The sequence below is a fragment of the Hydra viridissima genome, unplaced genomic scaffold (genome assembly GCF_058129835.1).
Source record: "Hydra viridissima isolate aposymbiotic clone 2 unplaced genomic scaffold, HvirCarnegie_v1 scaffold_16, whole genome shotgun sequence".
In the NCBI taxonomy this organism is placed as follows: Eukaryota; Metazoa; Cnidaria; class Hydrozoa; order Anthoathecata; family Hydridae; genus Hydra; species Hydra viridissima.
The window spans coordinates 7,842,399-7,869,885 of record NW_028324315.1 but is presented as its reverse complement, the minus strand read 5'-3'; the positions used below and the strand labels follow the sequence as shown (position 1 = coordinate 7,869,885).

The following is a 27,487-nucleotide window of genomic DNA, read 5'->3' as shown; positions in this document are numbered from 1 at the left end:
CTAATAAAAAAAGATGGAATTAACATCAGATGATTTTTATGACACTTTAATTGAAAGAGTTAACGACGTTATGGAGATATTTAATTCAAATGAAAATTTAATAAATTTTATGTATAATGAAGTTCTTGAAATATTAGATTGAAGTTTTAAGTAAACTTAAAAATTTAAATAAGGAATGTGAAATTAAACACTTCAGCTCACGCACATTTACGCATGATAATGAGCATGATAATGAGCATGAGGACGATGATGAAGATGATGAGCACGTTGACGATGACGATGATGAAGATGAAACTATAAAAAAACATTTAGGAGAACTAGATTGGAAAGAAAAAGAAATGTGTAAAATCCTAAACAATAAAATCATAGAAGACGAAGAAACCAACATTAAAAGAAAAGCAATATTGCTAAAAGTAAAACGACTCTGTTGCGGTGATTTAAACGCTTCAGAGCATGATGAGAATAAAATTGAATCAAACTGAAAATAAAAAATTGCGCCATGACTTAAAAAATTAAAATAAAATTTTTACTTTTTCTATTCAGTTGCGTGCACGATAAGAAAAAATAATTAAATGTAACACGATATATGACGCGCTGCTTTCGAGCAAAAAATAAAAAATTATGGTTCGCTTATGGTTAATGAGCCAGAATCGGCAATCCCTAGTAGTTTTGAGTTACGACATTTTACTTGCTAATGTAATAAAAAATTTAACAATTTAACAAAGTTATAAAAAAAATTAAAGAACCTTCAATTTTTTATTTCACTTTTACATAAAACTTCATTTGAAATTTATTTAAAACTTCTCCCAAGGGTTTTTATCTGAAACTTCACGTTTCTAATTTTTCGGCTGTAAAAAAATTATTTTTAACTTTACACTCTTTCGAACAAATTTTCATTCATTTGCATTTAATAATTTCATTCATTAACTCAATACAAAGTCTTTTTTTTTTATGGGTTCCTCCACCATAAATTTACTTTGTTACAACTTCTATCATCTTCAAACTTTTTTAACGTACATTGGATAAAGAGCTTTAGATAAAAAAAAAAAAGATGTAAAAATCATAAAAATCAAATTACATATTTCTAATAAATTAACATTATTCGGCATTTAGAAAAACGATTAAAATAGATGACAACATCGATTTTCCTTTTCTCTCCGTTTCAAACTTTCCATTTCTATTCGTTTCATATCTTCCAAACAGATTGCTATATTATTTTTTGTATTCAATGTTGATGGATGATTAATACCTAAAACATCCGTTCGTATTTTATCAACATGATAATAAATTTCTAAAGCTTCATTGTATTTTCCCATATTCTTCAAACAGTTTGCTATATTATTTTTTGTCTCCAAAGTTGATGGATGATTGATACCTAAAATATTCGTTCCTGTTTTTTCAACTTGATAATAAATTTCTAAAGCTTCATTATATTTTCCCATATTCTTCAAACAGACTGCTAAGTTATTTTTTGTATTCAATGTTGATGGATTATTAATACCTAACATATCCGTTTGTATTTTATCAATTTGATAATAAATTTCTAAAGCTTCATTATATTTTTCCACATTGTTCAGACAGATTGCTATATTGTTTTTTGTACCCAATGTAAATGGATGATTGATACCTAAAATATCGGTTCCTGTTTTTTCAACTTGATAATAAATTTCTAAAGCTTCATTAAATTTTCCCATATTGTTCAAACAGACTGCTAAGTTATTTTTTGTATTTAATGTTGATGGATGATTGATACCTAAAATATCCGTTTGTATTTTATCAACTTGATAATAAATTTCTAAAGCTTCATTATATTTTCCCATATAATTCAAACCGAGTGCTATATTATTTTTTGTATTCAATGTTGATGGATGATTGATACCTAAAATATCCGTTTGTATTTTATCAACTTGATAATAAATTTCTAATGCTTCGTTATATTTTCCCATTTCACTCAAACAGTTTGCTATACTATTTTTTGTATTCGATGTTGATGGGTGATTGATACCTAATCTAATCGTTTGTATTTTATCAACTTGATAATAAATTTCTAATGCTTCGTTATATTTTCCCATTTCACTCAAACAGTTTGCTATACTATTTTTTGTATTCGATGTTGATGGGTGATTGATACCTAATCTAATCGTTTGTATTTTATCAACTTGATAATAAATTTCTAATGCTTCGTTATATTTTCCCATATCACTCAAACAGAGTGCTATATTATTTTTTGTATTCAATGTTGATGAATGATTGATACCTAAAATATCCGTTTTTATTTTATCAACTTGATAATAAATTTCTAAAGCTTCATTGTATTTTCCCACATTGTTCAAACAGATTGCTATATTATTTTTTGTACCCAATGTTAATTGATTATTGATACCTAAAGTATCCGTTTCTATTTTATCAACTTGGTGTAAAATTTCTAAAGCTTCATTATATTTTCCCATTTGACTGAAACAGCATGCTATGCTATGTTTTGTATCTAAAGTTATTTCATTTTTAGCTCCATAAGATTCTGTGTTATACCTTTCAATGGCAGCGAGTATGTCTATCGCTTCTTGAAAAAAACCTTTGTTTGATAAGAAAATTTGGATATTCTCACTATGTTGATGGAACACTTCACACATTTTTGTTTTATTAATACGAAACATATGGATGAAATGGTTGTAGAAGTGCTTCCCATCGTCAATGTGTTCCTTTACCACTTCCAACTCAAATTTTAGAAAATGGGCGATGTTTACGTTGCATATTTCTGTTATTTCTTTTCGTTTTTGATAACATTTACACGCTAACTGGGTCATTTCGTGCATCGCGTACCTATCATTCTCATCGTCGAAACGATCAAGCAACGAATAAGTTACTAGTAACCTTATTGCTCGATTTATCAAAAGCTCTTCGTTTATTTTTAGGTGTTTTGAAATCCCGTGAATAAACTTTTTTGTAATGTGTTGACCGTCGCAATTGGATAAATGGTTTAAAATTTCCATTGATTTTTCATTTGATGTTTCTATTTTGTTTAATACTATGCTAATTGACGCTATAGTGAACTTTGTCTCCACTTCAGTGGGGATACCTTCTTCGAGCATATCGAGAGGATATGATTGAAAAAGATCTAAATATTCCTGCAAAGAAACCCTGTTTTTGTTTATGTAGAGAATGGCCTGATTAATGGCGAGTGGATGATATTGAAGCATTTGGTTATTTCTTTTAGATTTTCGTCATCGTTTGCTAATATTTGTTTAATATTTCTTTTTGCGAAAAGTAACGCATCTTGAGGCGAGAAAGAGTTAATTTGCACTTGATTAACATCGTTAGACCATGATTTCCATTGCGATGTTACCAAAGTAAATGCATTTTCTTTATGTGACACGTATTTTTTGAATATCTTTACACTCTCATCATCCACGTTGTCGAAGATATATAACGTTTTTTCTCTTTCGAAATAGTGATGTATTTTTCTAGAAACTACTTCAATGTCGAATGGATCGCCGTGATGATCTCTTACGCTTAACCCTAGTTGGCGACAGAGATTAATCATTGAAACTTGTATTTTATCAAATGCTGCATCCACCCACACAATACTTTCAAAATGGTGGTTATAAAATGCTGCATACTTTCTAGCGAGCTGAGTCTTTCCAATTCCAGACATTCCAGTTAAAACCGTGACTGATTTTTCCGAATCGTTTGTTTGACACACGAATTTATGAATTTGATTAAGTTCATCGTCTCTTGAAAAGAAAGCTTTTGCCGGAGGAAGGATACCGAAAATGGAGTGTCTAGATATTAACTCTAAAATACAAAAACTTTTCAATTTTAACAGCACGGTGAAGTTTATGGGTGTTGTTTAGAAGTTGATTGTTGAACAACAATTCGCATTTTACTTATTTTGTTTTTGATAGGAAAAACATAATAAGTTATATCCAAGACTGTTATGACAATTAAATCAACAATTTCTATTTAAAAAAATTGTCTCTGTCTGCTGAATGTAATATTCAATACGCTTATTAAGTTATATCCAAGAAAAAGCATTTTACAGGTAAAATACTCCCAGAGGAATTTTGAAATTTAACTTGAGAAACTCGCAGTAAAACTATTATTTTTTCTAAATCGAAATCAATTTTCTCAAAAAAGTATTTTGAAAAAGTTGAAAAAAACTTTTCTACATTAGAAGTTTATGCAGTATTACCCTTTGAGCTAGGGTGGGAGGTTCAAAACGTGCAATGCAATCATAGTCACAAGAATATCTTCTTGTCACTATGATCACATTCAGCTTTTATTTCATATTTTTTAATAATTAATATTGTAACCTAAGTAATTAAGTGTAATAATGCTTTATATAGCTATATTTTTGAACTTAATTCAAATGTGAATTTCAACCGCATAATTGCTGAAAGATTTTGCTGATAAAAAGGCCTAAAGGATTTGTGATAACTTAGCTAAATTAATTAAAGAAAGTTTGTCGTTTTCAAAAATGTTCGCGTCAGGTAAAAAAATCTTATAATGGTCTGTCGTGGTGTATCTTTTTTGTATATATATATATATATATATATATATATATATATATATATATATATATATATATATATATATATATATATATATACATATATTTATATATATATTTATCTCTAATAAATATTTAGAGGCCGCAGGAGAATATCGCCATGCAATGGTGGCACAAAAACTATCAAGCTCAAAATACCTACTTCGTTCGCATTCACTGATCAAATCTTTACGCTTGCAAAAAAGTAATCCTCTTTTCACATCTCGCCACTTTTTTGATGGATTATTCTTACGCCATTGGTTCAGTATTTGCAAAGTTTGTTCTCTCGTAGTTTCAAATTCTTCTTTTACTTTATCGATTGCTGAGTCATCAAACGAAAGACATCGAGCAAACTTTTGCCAATCATGACTCAACAAATCAGCAAGCGTTGTAAACACATCTTGTGGAAACTTTTCAACTAAGAGAGAAGGTTTTTTTTTGAAAATCGAAAATCTGTCTCAAATGGGAAACATTAAAAATATTTTATTACCCTTTATATCATCGAACTCATTCTCCATGACAACTTCGTCTTTTAAAGCCGTTCTACGAAAAAGAGGTCCGTTAATTGTAATGATAATTTTCAGTAAAACTCTATTCAGTTCGTCAGCAAACTATTATTAAAGTTAATAAACGAGTACAAAGAAATAGGTGATGCGCCAAAATACTAAAGAGCAGTTTTAGAAGTGAAACAAATTGTTTGATATAAGACATTTTAGTAACCCCCTCAGTCACTGAAACAAAACTGCTATCCCAGTAAACTTCCTTTTGATTGAAAGCATTTTATTGACTGTTAAGGAGACTTGACTTACGGGGACTCTGCACCTTAAGAACAAAAAAGATGCCAATGACCCATCTTTCCAAAAGCAACTGTTAAAGAAACTTGAGCCAAAAAAAGATGCCAATGACCCATCTTTCCAAAAGCAACTGTAAAAGAAACTTGAGCAATTTTCAATAATGCAGCAGTACCTGCACGATTGAGATCTGCATATTTGTGTTTTGAAATAATTAATAAAGCAATAGGTTCAAGAACAGTTTTGAATTCCAACACGAAGGACTTAGAAGCTTTTATTTGAAAGATGAATTTTTAATTGAAAAACGAATTTTTAATTGAAAGAAGTGTTTTCAAAAGGGACATAAGTCATGCAGGGTTTTTTTAACTTCTTTAGCTTTTTTTTTTAACTTTAATTTTTTTAAATTCATTTATGACCATTTAAACTGGAGAGGTTTTTCAAAAAGGGTTTTTAATCAGATTTCTGATATTTTGGGTTCCGGTATTAAATTTTTCGTATTCAAGATTTGTTATTCAGTTACAAACTTTGTTATAATTCATACACTCTCACTTCATCCTGCCTTTCTTATTCACTTCTGTATAATCATATTTTCCTCTTTTTTCTCTGGCTTTTCTAACTATGAAACTAAAATTGTTGAAAAATCAGGTAACAAATAACAAGAGTAGAACGAAAGTAGATGACGTACCAGTACATTTCGCCCTCTAGTTTCTCCATTTTCCTTATTACAAAAATTCTTTTCTGCGATCTTTATGTAAACAGCTGGTTGATCGACAAAGCAAGTGTTAAATTCTACAGTTTTTCTCGAACTGATAGAAACCAGCACGTTAAGAATTTAAAACTGAATTATGCAACAGCAAACCATAGAAAACAAAAAGGCAAAAACCCATTAAGTTAATAAAATGTTTGAACTGGTTTCGTATAATGAAAAACTACCAACCGAAATCTGCGATGAAGCTAACTGAGATCGGTGATTTCTTAATTTAGTTTTTAGTTTTAATTATATGCTTTAGTTGTAGGAAGTTTCACTTAAAAACGCTTCGAGTCAGTAAACTCTTTCTTACTGATTGTTGATTTTTTAAAAATTGATGTCAGATTATTTTATTTTATATAACATTGACCGTCGATGGGTGAGAGTCTTAATCAAATAATAGGGCTTATCAAAATAATAGGATGGAATAATAATATTAAAGCAAAAACGAGGTATCCTGAAAGAGATTATTTGTCACTGCGTTCTACGCGTCCGCTCTGATAATAAAAAGAAAAGTTTTAGAGAATATTTAGAGAACTGTTCAACATTTTGAAGTAATTTTTTTCACAAAACTTTAGTTAAGAGATATAGTTCGTTTATACATATAGTTAATAAAAAAAGTATGGTCTTTTTTAGAACCGTTTCATTCCGGTTTTTTAGGCGGTATATCCGGACCAAATCGATTTTTGATTAAAAAGATAAAAAACTAATAAATTAATAACTCAAGGTGTTCCATTCCCTTCGATTGCAGAATGAAGTTTCTGATGTGAAAATAGATGTTTAACAATATGTGGGTATGAAGATAACGACTTTTTAAAAGTTGCTTACTAACTTTAACTGCATGGTTTAATGATACTTTTTTGATTTCTTTTCTTAATATGAACCTTAATATGTTTTAATTTGATCAACCCGTCTCATTTGAAATTTTTTATTGTTTAAATCATTTCAAGTTAAAAGTTCTTAAAAACGTAAATTGAGATATAATAAATATAAAAAAATTGCTTATGATTAAATTTGTCTCAACAGTTAAAACATGTGATACATCAACATTAGTACTTTTTGGGTGAGAACTAGTTTCTTTGTTTCTTTGACTAAAATTATTTACCAACAAACATTAAAATTTTAAAAATTTTAACAAGTTTTATTTTTGTTATTTATAGTATAGCTCAAGCATAAACTAATTATTATAGAAACTATCTATCATTAGTTTCTAATTCTTATTAAGACACATTCAAGTAAAAAACTCTATACACTGTTGTTAATAGATAAATATGAAATATGATTAAAATTTTCGTTCGAAATATGTCTCAGCAACCGTCATGTGGAGCAACATTTCATATTTACAACAAGCCCTCAAGAATTGCACAACACATTACTAATGGAGATGGCAATCGAACCCTTTTTTTAAAATTCGGTTTCGGTTCGTTTATATATAACGTTCGAGATCGATAAGCACAGCTCTGGTTCGGTTCGGTAACAAGTAAAGTTTGGGTTCGGTTCGGTATCACCACAACTGTTTTTTTATTAGTTACAAAGCTTTACATCCACAATAATAAAACACAAATAAATTAAAGTAGTATTTAGTAGCTAAAGCATTGCAATTTATTTAAAATAACTTGCAATTTACTGCAACTTCAAAAGTTCAAAACACAATACAGTTGCTAATTGCTAATAGCTGCAGTTAAAGTGCACAAAATAATAAAGCAGTAACTTTCTGAACACAGTTAATGGTAGCTTAATTAGCCTACTATGAGTCTAGTAATCAGGACTGCATGTCGTATTTGAGAATTATCAGCATTTCTATTGTTTCTGTGTTTAGACGAGCTCTGCGCTCACTCATTGTCACCCCACACACTGAAAACACTCTTTCACTGGCAGTACTTGTAGCAGGATTAGCCAACAACTTTATACCAATCAATGCCTTCATCGGAAGCTTGTTTTCACGCTCATCGTCTTTCCAGAATGGCAATGCATCACACGCTGTCACGGGCAGTGGCAAGTGTTTTTCGAATTCATGTCTTATTTCATAACTGTCGGCCTTAGACAAAAAACGGTAGCTGTTTTAAAGTCTCCCAGCAAATTATACAATTCAGGGTCAGCTTTGTTCTTCTTTGAAGGAGGCAGCTGATCTGAACGACTGCATTCACTAAAGCTGCTATATCTGTATTGTCTGAGTCCTTGCGTATCACCTGATTTGGTGAAGAAATAATATTGTCTACCATACTACGCATCTCTGAGTAAACAAATTTGCGATCTTCTGTGTTGACGAAAGACAAGTTTTTGTAAGAAGGAACAACAAGTATTGATAGCTATTGCAAATGATGAATAATGTATTTTTCATTCAAGCTGGACAGAGAAGCTGCCTTCAAATCACGCATACTGTCACTGTCTGAACCATTGATCTTACAGACTGACCGAAGATAAAATACCATCGGCCATACATCAAGGGACGTCGGCACATTGTCATATGACATTTGCACAGTAGCCTTGTGAAAAGGATGCAAAAATTCTACAACGTCATACAAAAATTTTTTGTTAACGTTGTTCAGTTGCTCAAGTTTGTCAAACTGCTTTGAATCAGCAAGAATGGACTTGACAAGATCTAACTGGCATAACAATGATGGCAAAAGAAAAAATTGGCTGTTCCAATGAGTTGCAGTATCCTGTTTGAGAGCTTGATTTAGTTCTTGGTTTTTCCCACTATGTTTGAAGTACCCCACCATTTCCTTTGAAGTCTTGACCATTTCATGAACTAAATTAGCACCAAGGGATTTCAAAGTCTTTTCAACAGCTATATTTAGATTATGACCTGCACAGCTATGTCTAACATCATTGCGATAAGCCAACTTCATATCACTTTCTTTTTCAGTCACAAATACCAAATTGTCACTTCTTATAGCCTGAGGGAAACGTTTTTTAAGCTAAACTCAAATAATCCATCACGTTTACTTATAAGGCAATAACTACTGTTAATTTAATGTGATGTAAAAGTCTAATAAGAGTATTTTAGAATGTCATTGATCCAGTGATCAGTTGTTATTGCGATATGAGTAACCTCAGCAAGTTTATCTTTTAGCTTTCGAACACATTGGTTGTAAAACATTGGTTATCGTGTCCTAGAAGGCGTTATTCGATCACTTATAATATCCTTAAGTTGCAACGATCCATACTTCGATCCAATATAATTCATTATTTGAGCAAAGTGACGGAACCCATCATCCTGATCACACGAGAATGGCTGAATGTCTTTAGCAACCATGCCAGGGTTGCACGCTGAGCACTTTCACGTATGTGTTTAGGAGCCTGTAAAGCATAAAGTAAGAAACAATAGACATTAAATATATAGTAATACATAATGGCTTTTTTTTGTACTACAAAAAAGATTGTATTTCTAAAATGTTACTAAAAACTTATAATAAATATATTTTGCTATCAATGGCAGCAAGTAACAAGCGGAAAATTAAACAGTAAATAGAAAAAAGCAAGATCCGCATACTATATAACTACATTATTATAACCTGTGCTTTTTAGGTAAAAAGCTTGTCATTTTTAATTGTCCAGGTTCTGAATTGATCTTATTGATGTGTGATGTATTATGTCTTTGTTGAGTTGTAATATGACCAATTGGCACTAACAACCATAATCCACACTGCTTACAAACGGCAAACTCCTTGACAACCTGCTGATCACTACATGATCACTCGATATTATACGAAACTAAAATGAAATGTATTGTAACTAAGCTCAATGGAATCTATTTAGCATTTAACATTCAGTTAATTATCAAACCTGAATTCTGCTCAATTCGGCATTGTGTGCAATATGCAATGCCTGAGAAATGCAGGTGATTATTTAGATATTTATAAAACTAAATAGCCATATATGCAGTAAGTCTAGCGATAAACCTCATCCCCAACATCAACGCAACGGAAGAGTTTCCAGAATTTACTCTTAGTCCATTATGTAGGTACTAAGCTCACCATGATCATGATCAGTTTTCACCCCTCCTCTTTTTATAATTAATTATTATAGAAAGTTTTATGCTGGTCAAGATTTGTATATAAACATAGGTCCGAAAATCAATAAAAATTACTCTAATTTAAATTTGAAGTTTTAAAAAATTTTCTAATTCTTTTTTTTTTTTAATTCTAACATTAGTCTAATTCACTCTTTGTGCATGATCAAGCTCATTAGTCTAAGCGTGCCACTCCGTCTAAAATCAATTTCTCCAACACTTTTTTAGTCCATTTACGAGTTAATTTCCTGTTACTCATTATTACTAATATATTATGTAATTATCGTAATCAATAATTACTAAGATATGAATAAAAACTCAGAACAATGACAACAACTCAATATTACAAATATTTAAAAAACAACATTTCCATTTTGGTTAGTAATGTTATATATTGTAGACTTATCGTGAGGTTTGAATTATTTTGTTCTTTTTCCCATTTTAAACGTTGGGAGAGAGTTTTTGATTTTTTTCTAAAAGTAAAAAATACTCAAAATTTTAGCTTAGTTTTTAAAAAACTAACAATTTATGCTTTAAGTAATTTTTATTTAAACAAATTATTTAGAAAAAAGTTTAAAAAATAAAACATATTTTTTAAAGTAATTATTACTTACTAAAATTACTAACTCATTTTCTCCTAACATTTTAAATGAGGAAACAAAATAATTCTTACCTCTAGGTATGTAATGTATTAGGTTATGTATTGTGTTATGTATTATGTTATGTATTGCAGTGATAATTGCTTTGTTCCATTTCCCATTTCCAATGTTAGGAAAAAGTTTTTCTAAAAGTAAAAATTTATTAAAATTTTTTGCTTAGTTTTTAATAAAAAAACTAGTTTTTGATAAAATTATAAGTTACGCTTTAAAGTGATTTCTATACAAATTTTCTAAAAACTTTGTATAGAAATCACTTTAAAGCATAAGTAAGTATTTTATTGTCCGATAACTTCCGCATCACCCGTTAAATGTCGGGAGAAAGTTTTTTATATTTTTCTAAAAGTAAAAATTACTTAAAATTTTTTGCTTAGTTTTTAATAAAATAATAACTTATGCTTTAGAGTGATTTCTATACAAATTTTCTGAAAACTTTGTATAGAAATCACTTTAAAGCATAAGTTATTATTTTACTAGTATAACAAAAGATATACTAAGACCCTTGCATTTATTTAACAATCGTTCTAGATTTCAAAAATCCAATTCATTAAACATGTGAAAAAACTATTTGCATATTATCGATTGTCTAATCTAAAACAATCCTAGCATGCTATCCTAGTAAAGAATATTTAGTTGTCCGCTTCCAGTCTTTCATTCTCATTTTTTTGTGTTTTAAACAGCCACAAACCTCTATGACTCTATCTTTCTGTAAGATTTCGATCCCTATGATGAATGGCATTAAAATCCGAGTGAATGGTAGTCTTTGTTACAAATTTTATTTGAGGCCCTAATATGCTTTAAAATTAATCATAAATCATCATGTTTCATCTTTGCAAATATCCCAAGTTTTTGAAAACTAAGAAAAAATTTTAAAACCAAAAGTCTCACCCTGATGCTATAAAATAGCCCTCGTTTTTACGATATTTTCATGTTTTAAGAAAACTTTTTTTAAAATCTGATGAAAAGTTACATTTTCGCACTTTTTTTGATCATTTCTTGATGAAATTTCTTGGAATGAAATCATTCTCAATAAAATGTTAGAGATTCAACATTTTTATGTAGTTAACTCTTCAATTCATCTTCAGGAACATTTTTTATGTAATCATTATCATTATAAACATTTGTCGCTTCTCTTTCGAAAGAAATACAGCAGATTTAGTCATCTATTGTCAAAGCGTAAGCGTTCTTCCGAAGCATAGAAATGCGACATTATATTGCAAAAATATTCATAGTTTTATCTTAAGACTAGTTAAAGACTTCGGATATTTCATGATTGACCGCACATGCTCTGAAAATGTTAACTTTTTGATAAAATTACTATTTAATGAAAAGCATGCCTTAATATTAAACGAGGCTTGAGAGCCGGATTGGCGTGGAGGGGCGGCCTGTTGGAAATAATTCTGAGAAAACACAAAAAGAAGTTTTTAACTAAAACTATAAATTAGACGACTGTATGTGGATAAATATTTTTATACTAATAAATACTACTATTTCATAAATAGCATACTTTTTTTGAGTAGTAGAGGAGATAGGCTACATAAAATGTAATTGAGAAAAATTGAGGATAAGACCACTTTAGTTCTTAACGCCTCAATTATCCTTTGAAGCTGCAACTAAGGAAAAATACAACTAAGCTGCTGAAAAACTATTTTGTAGAAAGAAAAAAACAGGTTTTTTAAGATGAGTTTTAAATATTGCATGAAATGGCGCTCTGTTATTGAGCTATCAATTTTGAAAAATTGAATTGGAATTGCACCAATATCTCCTTTCCATGCAACAGTTTAAATTTACTAAAGAAACATCAAGTTACAACAACAATCACTGACTGACATTTTTTTCAAAACATTAACACGAAGTGTTAACTAAATTTCTATAGTGCTCTATATCTTTGAGCATGCATTTAGAACTACTCTTTGAACCAAAGTTTAATCCACTTTGAAAACCGTGAGCATTCAAAAAAAATATTTTTCAAAAATGAAAATCAAAAATGACAATATATAATAAAAAAATATATAAAACTGGCTATTCAAAGAACAGAAACTGACTGTTTAAAAAACAAAAACCAAAAACTAAAAACTACAATATTCAAAAACTAGTTGCTTGAAAGACCAAAAACTGAAAAAGTTAAAACCAAGTTTACTTAAAAAAACCAAATATTGGCTCTTCTAGTATATAAAATGGGTATTCAAAAATCATAAACTTGCTATTCAAATTTTAGAAAAAGGCTAGCTGTACAAAGTTAAATAACTATTTATTAAGCAAAACTAAAAATGGAACAACTAGAAAATGGACTTAAATGTATTTTTTTCATATCCAACTTTATTAACTAGTCTGTGGATCTCACTTACTGCAAAATCTCACTGATTTGTTCATTGGTCCATCCACGCTTACTAAAAGTCCAGTAACTGTTGACCTGGGTTGGTTTGCAATAATCTTTCTTGTACAGAATCTTCTGTGGTTGCTAAATCCCCCATAACTTCCTTTTTAAAGATGACCATCAAGGTAAACCTATCATTATGGCGCATAATTTTTTGCCTCTCACAAATAATTTAGGTTTAAGAATTAGAAAGATCTAATTTTGAACCCAAAGACCTTCTTTGTGACAATAATTTGCCATAGATAGATTTAGGAGTTTTTATTTGTAAAATAGCATTATCTTTGATTTTATTTTTGTATATAAGGAAAGTAGCAACCTTGAAAATCATTATCTTTTAAAAATGCAAAATCTCACTTATTTGATTATTGGTCCATCCACATTTACTAAAAGTATCTTCCCTAGGATACAACATAAACTCAATTAAAATCAAAACAAACCTTTATTTTAAATATAAAACCTGCATACTTGAATTCTTCAAACCTGCTCAGCTTTAGCAAACAGGTATATTATTGCTCCAGGAACAAGTACTTTATATAAATATTGTGCTAAACAACAAAAAGTATATTGTAAATAACATATAGTTTTATGTGACATGCACATATTGCAAGTTATTCTGCAGATAGATATTTTTTTATGCAATTTTTTTATTACATTCTTTTTTTTATTACAAATTTATTTGTATAGGTTTGGTTTATATGAATTTTAAAGCTTTACTCTAGTTTCATTGTAAGAACAAGCTAATGCACCATAAAGGTCATGAGCTTGGTCATTGGATAATAGATCAAGCATATCATCATCATATAAATTTCCTTAAAAAAAGTTTTACAAACTGAAATCTATATGGATGCATATAAAAATAATTTAACTTCAATTTAACTCATTTTAACTAAAAAATAACATTAGAAACATCTCTATCAATAGCAACTTCAAGTTCAGCTCTGTAATAAATTTTATACCTTCATTCTCAAACAAACTAACAACTTAATTTAAACAACAGTAATCTATCAGTATTTTTACTTTTATCTTGTTCACCAGCTTTGAAAAGAATGTGTCTGTAACTACAAAGCTAAAATATTGAAAATTAATTATATTATATAAACTAGACTAAATTACTAATAGGAACTGTGACTATGAACAACTTATTGACAAGTATTTTAATTGTCAATAAATTGATTAACTGTTTACTACAAGTTCTGCAAAATAAAACATAACCAGAAGATATTGACTAAGTTTTGCAAAATAAAAATTAACCAGAAGAAATTCAACCTCAAGTAATTGAGATCTCTTTCAATTTATCTGAAGTAAACTTTTGGATTGCTTTACTAATCCACAAACTTTAAATCACCCTAAATAAATATACAAATTAAGTTGATTAAACAACTAAAACACCTCTGCCAACAACACCTTCTTTTTAAAAAATATTACTTGAAATATCTTTAAAAAAGGTTTTATATATATATATATATATATATATATATATATATATATATATATATATATATATATATATATACATATATACATGTATGTAAGTATAAATGTTTCATATGAGACAAACAAAATGTTTCATACACTTGCGTATGAATTGCAAACAGCATATCCATCTCCAAATAATTCTCCATAAGTTTGGAAGCCACTCAGCTTTTTGTAGCAAAGGACGTATTTAGCTACAGAAGACAGTTCTATATTTATGTTTGTACTACATCATGGGAATAATATAGTTAATTTAATTATCTACTCGTGTTTAACAGTAGCTAAAAGGTTTAGGAACTTTCCTTATCCTCCTAACAACTACAAACAAATAAATTGTAAACTCAGGCCTACAAGGCTAGCTACAAATATTTCACTGCCTCCGTTTAAAAAAAAATGGCTGCTTATAATTGAAAATATCACGGCGTGCGATGTAAAAAAAACGATTTGTACTAACGGGTAACTTTTCTATACCGCAATGTATCAATTCTATACAGCAACGTAACATTTCTATGCCAAAATGGAGCAAATCTATTATAAGTAGCGAATCTATGCTAAAATGTAGCATTGCTACCAATTTTTGTAGCAAATCTACGCATCAGTCTGATCATCATCATCATCATCATCATCATCATCATCATCATCATCATCATCATCATCATCATCATCATCATCATCATCATCATCATCATCATCATCATCATCATCATCATCATCATCATTATTATGTACAGTTTTCTTATAATTTTGTTAAACGTCCAGAAGTTCAAAAGAAATACCTGTCTTGTTACTATAAGACATGGGTGACTCCTTAAAAAAGAAATTTAAACAACTTCACAACTTCAAAGAAAATAATTTGTATCTGTTTGTTCATTTCCACCTCAATGCAGCCAGAAACTACAATTCCTGGTTCGAAGTTTATTTGATCCTTTTGAAAAATACACAAATACAGCTTGTGACTCATGGATGGAAATACACCCTTGTTCATCAATTACAGTTTAGAATATAAAAGCCATTTCGAGTGAACTTGATTTTATACCTGCATTCACTAACGAAAGACCAAATTCGGAACCCTTCTAGGGAAAGTTTAATGTTAAGTATAGATCATATCAGAGAAAAACAAGCCAGAAATTAATTGTTCAAGAGATTTATTGCCATATCGTCATATTTTCATCTTCACTACTGAAGATTTGAGATCATTCAAAAAAGCTGAAGTATGAAAAACAGTTAAATGAAATGGGAAACACACCAATATTAACAGATTCACCAATTACGAGTGTTTTTAAAAATAAAATGAATTTGCAAGCAAGAAAAGTTAGGTATGTAAGATAAAAAGAAAAAAAAAAAAGCTTAACAAATTAAAAATTGTGATAAGAACAAAAGCCAACTAAAAATGTATATTTAATCTATGAAAAAATGTATTGATGTTTTCAGTAGCGCTACCAATTACAACACAATTATAGCTAACTAACCCCGGTCTCCCATAACTCGTTGCAACTTGCACGATACAGATAATTTCAGTAAAACAACCAGGAATTTTCGTCTAGGCGAAGAGGAATTGAAGTTTCAAATTTCTATTTAGGTCTTTACTTAACTAATAGAGTTTGTTTAAATAATAATAAAAAAGAATTATGGGTGTTTTACATAGCGATAATTTTTTTATTATTATTATTATTATTTATTTATTCAAGCAGTTATAAATCATTTTCAGCATTAAAGCAGCCTTTTATAAAATTTTTCTCTCATACAAAGTTATAGAGTATCGTGGAAAACGTAAAGAATTTGAGTGTAGCTTTTAAGTGTCGGATTTGCTCCCAATGGTGCAAACTTTATCCACATAAATTAGTTCTCTTTGTTTTTAGACATTAATTTCATATTACTTAGTAAAACATTAAAAAAGCGATAATACTAAACACAGAATAAGGAAAAAAAATTTTCTTTTCAACTAAAAAAATTACAAGTATGCAATCAAAGCCACTTGGTTGCGTCACTGCTTGTCTCCTTTCATATTTCTAACAGCTGAGTAATTTTAAGTATCTCTAGAATTCAATTGCAGCCACTTAAGTGATTCTAAAAAATGACCAAATCACCCGAGATTTCCATAACTATCAAGCAAATCATGAAGCATCTCCCTTCCATGCATTTTAATTTTATTATTTGAATTGAATTCAGAAAAGAATTTCAAAAAATATAGGTTGGTCAAATTGATGAAGATTCTATTCTTCTTGATGCTCCTCTGCTAACCTCATCACCTGGCGCAATAAGTATGAATGATGGATCTGCTAGAGAAGTGTAGGTCTCTGATTTGATGCAGCTGCCAGCAACTCAGTGAAAATGGAAGGATTTCTTATCAGGATCTATTAAGTATTGAATAAATACCCCATAATGTTAACCTGCAGACATGTACGTAGACTAGGAATGTTTTGTTTAAAATAAACTTCTAAACTACAATCATAGAGCAAATTCAATATTATGAAAAAAAATTCTGCAAAAATTGAACAAATGACAAATTAATAAAAGAATTAGATTTGATATGAAAGTATGTAAAATCAATTTATTACTACTAATTTTGCATGTATATTATTAATAGAAAATAATTTTACCTTTGTGCCCACTTTTGATTTTATATTGAACCACACTGTTGAATTATGGCTTTTGTAAAATTCTAAATGCTTAAAAAAATATTAATATACATTTTCTAAAAAAAAAAAAAAACATCTTTCAAAATTGCATTTAAAGATATTTCATGATCCAAATAATAGCTACGTCAGCAACTTTACAGAGATCTCTAAATATAAATCATTAAATGTTTATTAGAGTAGTCAATGAGAGATAAATTAAATTATTTCAGAACTAATTTCTTACACAAAATATTTTACATATCAAGTTAATTTTCATAAACTAGAGAGTATACTTGACAACCAAAAAAAATACTGTAAGTAAAACTACTTAACAAGCAAACTAGCACACTACCTTACAAACTCTACTTTATTAACATACTAGCACACAGTTTGTTTTTTTAGCTTTTGTTTGCAAATTTTCTGTTTTCTGCTCCACTTGGTACAGAGTTTTTTTTGATAAATTTAGTGTATATAGTTTATAGATTCTTCAAAAATATCAAATAAAAATTATGCTTAGATAAATTCTTACCTAACAGCAATTTAATATAATAAGTTAACCAGGGGCGTGTACAGAAATTTTTTCGGGTAAGTCGCAATTTTAACCCCTCCCCAAAAATGTTAAATTTTAGCATCCCCCCCCCCCCCCCCTTCCTCATTGACAAACGCATATATGAGGTAAAACAGCTTAGTAATCGCCCGATATTTTATCGTACATGATGCTAACTATTATCAAGCATCATCGCTTCGCACGCTATCTTTTTTTAGAAGAAAATGATGATAACCATAGTCAGCACCAACGCTTAACAATTACACACGACCTATTCTTATATAAAGCAAAAAAATTGTTTAAAAACGCTCTAAATTTTATGTTTAAGAAATGTTTGATAAATACATACCAAACAGTATTTATCAAACTGTATGTACTGAGGAAAGTCCGAATTTAATTTTTAATGTTTAAAACCCTTTCTTTCTTTTTATATTGTTCAAAATGCAAGTAATTAAAAAGATACACAGCTTTGTATAAAATAATTGGGGATGTCCATTGATATATTTTGATATATGCTTGTTGTTATTTATGGTCTTCTCCTCCTGATGATAAATAACAATAGAATTTGACTAAAACTTTACTCAGGGTGTAATTGAAAAGGGAAGTCAGGAATTTGTTCTCTAAGAAATAATAACTTTTATTTTTTTTGAATTAATAAAAGAAAATATTTAAGAAATGAAATACTTAATAGCTTAATAAAAAAAAGGTATGTCCATTTAAGTTTCTTATTAATTTGTTTAAGTCAAAAATTAAAACAACCTCCGTTTCAATATATAAATCGTTTTTTTAAATAAACTTTAGACCGTTCTCGATTTGACAAGCACTATAATAAAATACCAAACCGTAAATCTAACTGTTATCCCGGATTAATAACTTCTTACCATCCGTTCGAACAATTAACCTTGTATAGTTTGCTTAATTATTGCTTTAGTTTGCTATAATTATTCGCTCTGTTTGCTTTTATCTACCGACGCATCATATTTATTCAACAAAATATTGAAGTTATGAATATATATATATATATATATATATATATATATATATATATATATATATATATATATATATATATATATATATATATATATATATATATATATATATATATATATATATATATATATATATATATATATATCTTGGGTATGTCCAGCAACGTAGCAGACATCCCCTAGACACGCCCCTGTTAACATTATAAATATTTAAGATACTATAAAAACTTTATTATGCAGCGTAAATAACAAGGATAGATGGTAAATTTAGCCAGAAAAACATTGGGCCTATGTCATAGTGCCACAAACATGGTTGAAAATATGTTTTTGTCAATCTTTTAAGGAGTTTTCTATGATGGATCTGATTTGGTTCAACATTCTCAACTTAAAAAAACTCAGCTGTTAAAATAAAGAGAAGGATTTTGGTGTCGAAAAGTTGATGCAACCGGCTGCAGTGCAATCTAATGAATGTTTTTATACAACCATTGAACCAGGAAAAGTTCAGAAGTGAGAAAGAATAGAACTTAAGAAGTCTCGTAAAACATTAACAAAAAAAAGAAGCTTCGTTGGAAAAAAAAGTCTGTAATACAAATTGCATTTAGCGGTTCCTTAAAATGGCTTAATTTTGTTTTGAAAATCACTCAGTTTTCTGCGAATAAGCTTTTTATTTTCGGTTGTGTCAAATCAAGGCGGTAGATTTCCTTCATAAAGTTATTTTTCCAATTCTTTTTTATTTCGTAAATCTACGGAATAAAAAATAAAAAATCGAAAGAAACATCAAGGACAGTTTTTGGCTTTAGTAAACATTCGACCAAAAGTCAATTCTGCGGTCGATCCAATGCACCAAATCGCAATATGATCTGTTTATTTAACACAATTTTTTAAAAAATTTTAAAATTGACTAAAATTTATTTGCAAATTTAAAACAGTATTCTAAACAAATTGTCCTTACGTTTTTCAAAAAATATGTATACTTTCGCAAAAACTGTTATGCAATTCGTTACTATTAGTAGAGCGTGGACAAACAAATTCCTCGAGTAATTAATTTCATTGAAATTCATTGAAATTCATTGAACTTCAATGAATTTCAATGAATTTCAATGAATTTCAATGAATTCTATGAATTTCTTAATGAACTTCTTTGAAAACCTGACGTCCTTATCTTAAACAAAAGATTTAATAATTATGTCAATTTTAAAAAAAAGATTAGCTAAAAACTTAACGGTTGTTAATAAAATCAAAAAAGGTTTTTAAAAATTTTATATTAATTTGAGAGCATTCTATTAACGCGTGATGCCAGTCTTCCTTTATCACGCTTTAAAACGTTTCAAAACTGAACACAAATCCAAACCAAAAGAATGTTTTGTCTTCATCAAACGATACAAACTTAACATTAGAAATGAGATTTTCAGACAGTTGCACCCTGTTTTATTTCTTTTCAATGTTTTACTTTGTTTCAATACAAAACAAGTAATTAAGTCGATTCGTTTCGATAAGATAAGGTCTCTTCATTTGATACACAAACTGGTTTTCTATTTGCTTAAGTTTTTGCATGATTACAAGATACAACTCTCTGTTAACGTGGTATAACCTACTTTAGAAATGTTGATTATAAAAGACGCATTAGGCAGCGCTACAGAAAACCATCTGTTATCATTATTCTTATGGAGACTGGTAATCAAACGTGGAACCAAGTGCGTTTCTGGAATTATCGCAACGTTACTGTAGTCATTAATTTTAAAAGAAAAGTTATGCAATAAATTTTTCCATTGTTTCAGCAGGCGCCCGTGAACCACCTGCTAACTGCAATTTTGAACAGTATAAATTGATTGAGTAACGCAGTCATCATTCTCTTTCGAACTTGCAACTTGATGCGACTCGTGAAGTAGAAAATCTTCAAAGGAGTCCAAAATGATTTCACAACGCATAGCACTCTCGTTGAATTAGACATTTCATTTGTGACATCGGATTGAAGCTTTTCTTCATGTGAGTTCATCTTTACTTTAAATATCGTTTTTATGATGTTTATGATAATTTAAATAATTTACACGTGATTTAAAGGAATTTATTTTTTCGATTTTTTTTTTCGAGGTAAGCGAACAAAACAGTCGCTTTAACTCATTTATGACGGTTTCAATCTTAGTTTGTTAATGACATTGATTTTTTTTTTTTAATATTAAATCTTAACTATAAAATGTTTTATTTCCAACTACGATGATCTATTTTTACATGTACAAGTTTTACACAAACATACGATAAAATAAAGCGGTGCTTCGCCTAATCTGAAACAGTAGCGTCGCGTGCTTAAATGAAAATAAAAATTGTCAATGTTGGAATAAATTGTTACGATAGCTTACTAATTTATTTTCCGAGCTGACATTTTAAACAGAAAAGATTCTGAAAGAGAATGTTTTCCTAAGCAAAATCTAAGAGTCTTTTTTTAATTTGACAACTTCAGTGGATAATGAATGAAAAACGTTTAATCATTTCAACTACTTCTCTTAAATATATGCTGACTCCTTTGCCCTCATAACTACGCTAAAGGAATAGCGTAATTTTAATTCGAAATTTTAATGCGTAAAGTAAATTCGAGAGGCTAGTTTTAAAATTATATTTTAACTTAGAAGCACACTTCATCCGAAGTTTTCTCAGCTCTTTCCAATTTACAGGAATTTATGGTTAATTCTGTTACTCTTTTTATGATATACCTTTAACTGGCTATTTTAGAGTTCTTGCGGTGTTTTGTTGTAGTTGTAAAAGAAGCTGTGAAGTGAAATAATGAGAAAATGCGAAGTGAAATGATTAGAAAAAATTAGGTAATCTAAAAGTTGGCTAGTATAAATCTGATTTAAAAATATTATTTTAACGTTGCATTTAGTGAAAAGTTTGAACAGCTCAACAGTTATCAACAGCTCAGTTATCAACAGCCATCGGTTTTGAATGTACTTGCTGTTTGTTAGTGCTTCTTGCATTTTTTCCTCGCAATTATTTTAGGTAACTAAGGTTCCTCTTCTATAAAGTTTCATTTTGGTGCTTAGTTTAACATTCTTGAGCATAAAAGTTTATCTATCTGGAAAAACTAAGTCGCAAAATTATTGTAACACGCCCTCATGATGGTAAACAAGTGGGTAAAGAGGGAATGATGCGATAAATCATCCTAAATTACCTTATTGTATCAAATAGTTCAGTTTAAGTAAAATCACTCATTAAATCTCTTAAATATTAAATAACGATATACTCATTCAGCAAGACGAACACTATTAAAAAAATTTCACTTAGAAACATGCCTACCCTAATCTTACAAAGTCTACCATTTTTAAATCATGATGTTTAAGATAGCTCAAAAATTCCAAGAATTCAAACAAGATTTTGCGCGGGAAATTTTAAAGTGAAACTAAGGGTCTTTTTAATGATCACGCTGCGAATTTATCATTTGGCAAATTTTTCTCCGAATTTCTTAATAGAAATTACATGAACTACTTTTATAACTCAACCATTAAGCTCCATAATAGTAATAAATAGTATAATTATTATTAAACACAAACTACTCAGATATTTAAAACAAGCGACTTCAAAGCCAACCAGGTATGCCTGAGATTTAAAAAAATCCTGAAAGGAAATAAATCTTTTTCAAACTCTCTTATGATGGTTTCCTTAATTTTTTCTGCGCAAGATTTGCCCATTAAACAAGATTTGAGGATTAATTTAAGGATTCCAAAGTGTACATCAGCAAGGTCTGCCTGTAGCCTGAAGTTTTAAATGATATTTTATAAAGGATTTAGTAAAACATGAATATGTACTCCTCTTTCATTGTTTGCATCTTTACCAGAAGTCGCCAATAAAATCATCCAAAATGACAACATTGCAATGCCTGAAGATATTTCGCTAAATAAGCAGAAAAGAGTTAAACGGTTTATTTCATGTAAGAGATACTTTCTTCATATTCTCTCTGTATTTACAATATAACAGTTATGTATGGTTTTTAAATTTATGTTTTGAAAAAAAGAAGTATTAATCTGTAGTTAAGTGGTTTAGCCGTTTTGGTTTTATGTAATTGCTCCACTATGCAGATAAAGACTTAAATTTTTAACTTAAAACTATTTGGAATAGAATGAAGTTTTCCTTGTAAAGGTCAATAACTGGTTTTTATAAAATCTAAAATTTAGATTTTTATTAAGGTCTAGCAATACAAAAGAAAAGAAGAATTAATTTAAATAATTATACAAGAAGTTAAAGCCACTTTTATTTTTTACTAAACTATTTAAGAAATAGATCTAGAAAAATACTATGAAGTTCTTACAGATTTAGGTACCGAAGAAATTAACACAACACCCACTTCAAGCTTAAATAAAAAGAAGAATCATAACATTGATTTGAAAACGTGAAGGCACATAAAGTTGAAGTTTGCAAAGGTATTTCTTTTAGTTTTAAATTATTTTTCTTTTTCTCTTATTTGAAATCACAAATTGATTAAAGTTAGCAAAAATATTATTTAGCAACATTGCTGGAAAAAAATTGTTTACACACCTTTTTGTTGTGAATTCTTGAGAACTTCTTGGAAGCTTCTGATAGAATTTCAGCAATCTATTCTTTATTTGAAAATTGTATTTCATTATGGAAATCTACTCACAACTGAGTAAATGGAGGGTGTGGTGGAAGACTTCAGATTTTTAAACTTGTGATTAACTTTGGAAATAGAATTCTTATCTTAAGCAATTGCAGGCTTATTTTCCTTGAAATCTTTTAGTGTTTTTAGATGTAAATGTACTTCTATACATTTAATTTATTCTAAATTCTACTTTAATTCGAAATTTTATCATTAGTTCTTATTTTAAAAGTGAAAAATATTTTAAAAGAATTTGCCTAACAACAATATACTAATTATGAATAGTAGAACTTTAAATTCTGATAAAAAAAAGCAGACCTATGTCAATGAAGGGACTATTTTAGCTGTTGGTTACACTTATGTAATAAACTTATGTAATCTCATTTGTCACTTATTTCAATTTGTTTAATTTGCTCTCTAAAAGTGCTCTGTACAGGTTGTAATTTTATTTTGTTTTTATTTTATAGTTTGGACTGTTTGCTCACTTTGTATAATTTTTTATATTTTAATACTTACAGCAGTACACTTATATTTTAGAACTGTCAATTTTTAGAAATTTGATTTTTATTTCTTCAGACATAGTTGTCTTATTTTTCTTTAAGGAGAATCCCTTCAGATTATTAAGATTTTTATATAACTGATTTAGAGGCAACTTGAGAATTTATTTGGCATCGTATCATTTTCGTTTCATCTTTTATTAAAACTTTCTTTGGATATTCTACAGAAGAAAACACCAATCTTTCAGAGAAGAAAGTAAGACCTCCCTTTGCTCCTTACAGTGGTGGAAGAAAAAAAGTGAAGGAGAAGCAGCGATGGTAGAAGAAGAGGCAATCTTTTAAATAATTGGTTTTCATTTAGTTTTACATTTATAATTAAGACTTATTTAATTGTAAAGTTTAAAGTTTAATTTCTCAATTACTTTGTTTAGTTTAACACAAACATAAAGGTTTGAAAATGTCAATTCTGTTAACACTATTTGTTGGTAAATGTTGTATTTAGTTTTTATATCAGCTTTTGTTTACACTTTGTTAACTTAGTTTCTTTATGTAGTTGTCTGTTTGTAATTAGTTGTCTGTTTGTAGTTGGTTGTCAGTAGTTGTCTGTATTAGGTTGTCTGTAAAAGTATTGTTTTTTTCACAGTATAACAGTTTATTTTATTTTAGTTATTATATTAGTTTATAAATAATTATTGGTTACTAAATTTAGTTTCACACACAAAGGTTTGAAACATCAATTCTTTTAACACTATTTGTTGATAAATGTTGTATTTAGTTTTTACATCAACCTTCGTTTACACTTTGCATACTTGGTTTCTCTATGTAGTTGTCTGTTTGTTGTTAGTTTTCTGTTTGTAGTCAGTTGTCTGTTTGTAGTCAGTTGTCTGTTTTTGTTTGTGAAAGTTATTGTATTAGTTTATAAATAATTTTATTATTTGTCTGTTTGTAGTTGTTTGTAGTCGTCTGTCTGTTTTTAACTAGTTGTCTGTTTGTAATTAGTTGTCTATAATTAGTTTTTTATTTGTAGTTGGTTGTCTGTATGTAGTTGTTTGTATGTAGCTGTTTGCAAAAGTATAGTTTATCACAGTATAAAAGTTTACTTTATTTTAGTTATTATAAATAACTATTGGTTAACAGGTTGCAAAAGAAAAAGTTTTAAGTGTTTCGCCAGTCAAAAATATTGAAGAACGTTTTTGGTTGTATTAAGTTTTTACATCAGCCTTTGTTTATATTCAGTATACTTAGTTTTTTTATGCAGTTTGTATGTAGTTGTCTGTGTATGTAGTACTTGTGTATGTAGTTGATTTTAAAAGTGTAGTTTATCACAGTATAACAATTTAGTTTGTTATAGTTATTAAATTAGTTTAAAAAAAATTATTGGTCAACAGGTTGTAAAAGAAAAAGTTTTTATTTTGTCTTGAAGAATGTTTTTTGGTATTTCAGAAAGTTTTTTTCAAATGTTAAATTTTTTTTCTGGAACTATTTAAAGTCTGCTTCTGTTTTGCTTTTAGAAATCTGTTTAATGTGAAATATTGAAAATAGTTAAGCAATAGAAATCATTTACTCAGCTAAAATTACCAAGAAGTTAGATTTTCATTTAAATTTCTGACATTTTTAAAGAATTTTCAGCTGAAAAATTGTTTTTTAGATTTTGCACTAAGCTATAGTTTATAAAAGTATTTGATTGTTAACTAAGTGTTAGTTTATTACTAGTAGCTGTCATAATATATCAACAAAATGCAGGGAGAAAAAAAATTATGTAATGCCTTAATACAGTTGGTGGATAACTTAAGACTTTAAAATTTTAATTTTTGCATTTTATAGACAGTTTTGAGTGACCTCTTTCCATGAAAATTTATTTTTGCGTTTAAATGGTATTTTTGAGAAATGGAATAAAAATTTTAAACTTTAATTTTCATTTCTTACCTTGATAAATTTGAAATAGGTTTGCAAACAAGAAATCAATTTTGCTTGTGCATTAATTTAAAATTTCTTTATTTTGCTGTGCGCCTCTTCAAGTTATAAGATTTTTATGAAGGTTTTTACGAGGTGCTAAGAGTTTTTTCTTGCGTATGAATTTGTTAGGTGCTTTTGAGTATTTTGATTGAATTTTGAACTGTCTTAAGTTTACTGTTGTAAATTTTCAACTAATTTTTTAGATTATTTCTTTCAATGTTTTGTTCTCAACTCTCTTGTTTTATTTTCAACTCCCTTGTTTTGCTAGATTATATCAGGTTTTGAGCTCCATTGTATATAGTTCTGTTCATATAGTTCAGACAGTGCAGAACTAGTTGAGGTTGAAGCCTGTAGTCAAATAGGAATTTTCTGCTTGTACTGAGTACTATTGTTTTTTTTTTACTTATGAAAGCTGTAAGAGATTTTTACCCTTTGAACAGTTTGTTTGAAATGTCCATCATAGTACTTAATAGCAGAAAAAAAATTTTGGTTTCATGTGTGAAACCGAACCTTTTAATCAGTTTTTTTTTGCTATTCCTACTCTAACTAAAACCAACTCTAAAATACGATTATAAAATGCCAGATAAAATCGCTGTTAACAGTGCAGCTTAAAACGTATTAAAATGATACTCAGGTTATAGTATTACAAAAACAGATAATGTTAATGACTCATGCTAAATAAATTTCTTTTGACAAAAAATTGAATGTAAAAATATTGAAAGAAGAAATTTACATCTTTTAATTGTATTTATTTACTTAGTTTTACTGATGCAACAACTGTTTTTTAATGAGCAAAAGCAACTAGACCATAGAGATATATGAAATGTATCACAGGGAGAAATGCGAATCAATTATTGCGTTCATTCCTGGAGGTACATTAATAAAACTGTTCTATGTTTCAGATTCACTAAGGGATTTTAACTGGAAGTTAGACAAAGTATTACAAATTATTATATTTTCTATTAGTTTCTGAAAGCCTCATGGAGTTTATGGCTAGCTAGTGTAATAGTTCCATGAAATGACTAATTATGTCATGTATGTCATCCAGTGTTTAGAGGCTTATCTCATTCAATAGAGAATAAGATTAATTCTATAGAAGCATTTTTGAAAAAGTCGATAAGCGAATTTCTACTATGTAAGTAGTAGTCATGTATTATCTTTGATATTGTTTTTTCAGTTCTCTTCTAGTTTTAATCAAATCTTATTATGGTTCTGAGTCAATAGACTTGTCAAATGAACCACATCTGATGCATAGTACATCTTCTAGTGCTTTGAATGCCCTGTGTAAATTCCGATGTCGGGCCGAGCTCAGCCTCCGACATTGGACCGCTATCGTTTTTGTCAGTACGGATCGATGTTGGCCCGACATCGGCTAGCCGCCCACACTTTCGCGATGCATATGCTGGCCGATGTTGAGCCGACGCGATACCGCTTATATCATACTTAAAGAATGATATTTTATATCACTAAATTTATTAATATAAAATATTATTACTTAAGTATGAATATTTCCATTGTTTTTTATAATAGGTAATATGTTAATTTTTTATTTGTAAATAGTATTACTATTTACAAATATTATTGTAAATATTACTTATATTATTATAGTATATTATTATAAATAATGCTCAAGTAATAATATTTTAAAGTTTTTTTTTAATAATA

General features: G+C 28.8%; 1 protein-coding gene, 1 long non-coding RNA gene and 1 pseudogene across 4 annotated transcripts in view; 1 reads left to right on the top strand and 2 right to left on the bottom strand.

Annotated features, from left to right (window-relative positions):
- LOC149877876 (uncharacterized) overlaps positions 1 to 4,996 on the bottom strand; it is a 52,252-nt gene extending 47,256 nt beyond the window's left edge. The window contains exon 1 of the mRNA XM_090073654.1: positions 4,710 to 4,996. The gene's annotated coding sequence lies outside the window, so the exon portion shown is untranslated. The remainder of the gene's footprint in view (positions 1 to 4,709) is intronic.
- The window catches only part of LOC149877859 (uncharacterized), a 219,495-nt pseudogene continuing 192,949 nt past the window's right edge, over positions 942 to 27,487 (bottom strand).
- On the top strand, positions 20,364 to 26,053 carry LOC149877875 (uncharacterized). Of its 3 annotated transcripts, XR_016447871.1 has the most exons (5): positions 20,364 to 20,749; positions 21,642 to 21,757; positions 22,593 to 22,685; positions 23,066 to 23,175; positions 24,016 to 26,053. It is a non-coding gene; the product is annotated as an uncharacterized LOC149877875 (long non-coding RNA). The 3 variants fall into 3 exon arrangements; XR_016447869.1 differs by lacking the exon at positions 22,593 to 22,685 and having other exon boundaries at positions 20,585 to 20,749; XR_016447870.1 differs by lacking the exons at positions 21,642 to 21,757; positions 22,593 to 22,685 and having other exon boundaries at positions 20,592 to 20,749.